This window comes from Myotis lucifugus, unplaced genomic scaffold (genome assembly GCF_000147115.1).
Source record: "Myotis lucifugus unplaced genomic scaffold, Myoluc2.0 scaffold_76, whole genome shotgun sequence".
NCBI lineage: Eukaryota > Metazoa > Chordata > Mammalia > Chiroptera > Vespertilionidae > Myotis > Myotis lucifugus.
This window is the reverse complement of record NW_005871124.1, coordinates 1268674-1269479: the sequence shown is the minus strand read 5'-3', so window position 1 is coordinate 1269479 and position 806 is coordinate 1268674. Positions and strand designations below refer to the sequence as shown.

Here is an 806-nt window from a genome sequence, read left to right as displayed (position 1 = left end):
TCAGCAGCCCGAGTGGCTGTGGCAGGTCCTTTCCCACTGGCCCCTCTGCTCCCTGGAGGCTCAGCCTGGGCCCCTCCTCTTTTTTCTTAATCCTTACAAGGATATTTTCCCATTGATTTTTAGGGAGAGTGGAAGAGAGAGGGAAAGACAGAGAGAAAAATCAATGTGAGAAAGACACATTGATTGGTTGCCTCCTGCCACCCCCCAACCAGGGTCTGGGCCAGGGAGGAGCCTGCAACTGAGGTACGTGCCCTTGACCGGAATCGAACCGGGGACCCTTCGGTCCGCAGGCCAATGCTCTATCCACTGAGCCACACTGGCCAGGGCTGGACCCCTCCTCTGCCCAGTGGCAGGGTTAGCTCTGTCCCCACCCGGCTTCCAGCAGTCTGCTGTGATGAGGCCATGGCCTTGCTGGCTTGGTGGGTCTGACTCACGTGGTTAGGGGTGGCCCCTGGGGTTCATCTATATCAGTGGTTCTCAACCTTCTGGTCCTTTAAATACAGCTCCTCATGTTGTGACCCAACCATAAAATTATTTTCGTTGCTACTTCATCACTGTCATGTGGCTACTGTGATGAATCGTCATGTAAATATCTGGTATGCAGGATGGTCTTAGGCGACCCCTGTGAAAGGGTCGTTCGACCCCTATAGGGGTCGTGACCCACAGGTTGAGAACCGCTGCTCTATATAGTCCCTTCAGCCCTTCACTAGCGGCTCAGCATCAGGGCGGGCTTGGGAATGAGCCCCGGGGCAGCTCTGCTCCTGCCCCCTTGCCTTGACCTGCCTTTGCAGCAGCCCCGGTGCCCA

General features: G+C 56.2%; 1 non-coding gene across 1 annotated transcript; it reads right to left on the bottom strand.

Annotated features, from left to right (window-relative positions):
* Nucleotides 1-248: 248 nt before the first annotated feature.
* On the bottom strand, nt 249-321 carry TRNAR-GCG. The gene has a single exon. It is a non-coding gene; the product is annotated as a tRNA-Arg (tRNA).
* Nucleotides 322-806: the final 485 nt, after the last annotated feature.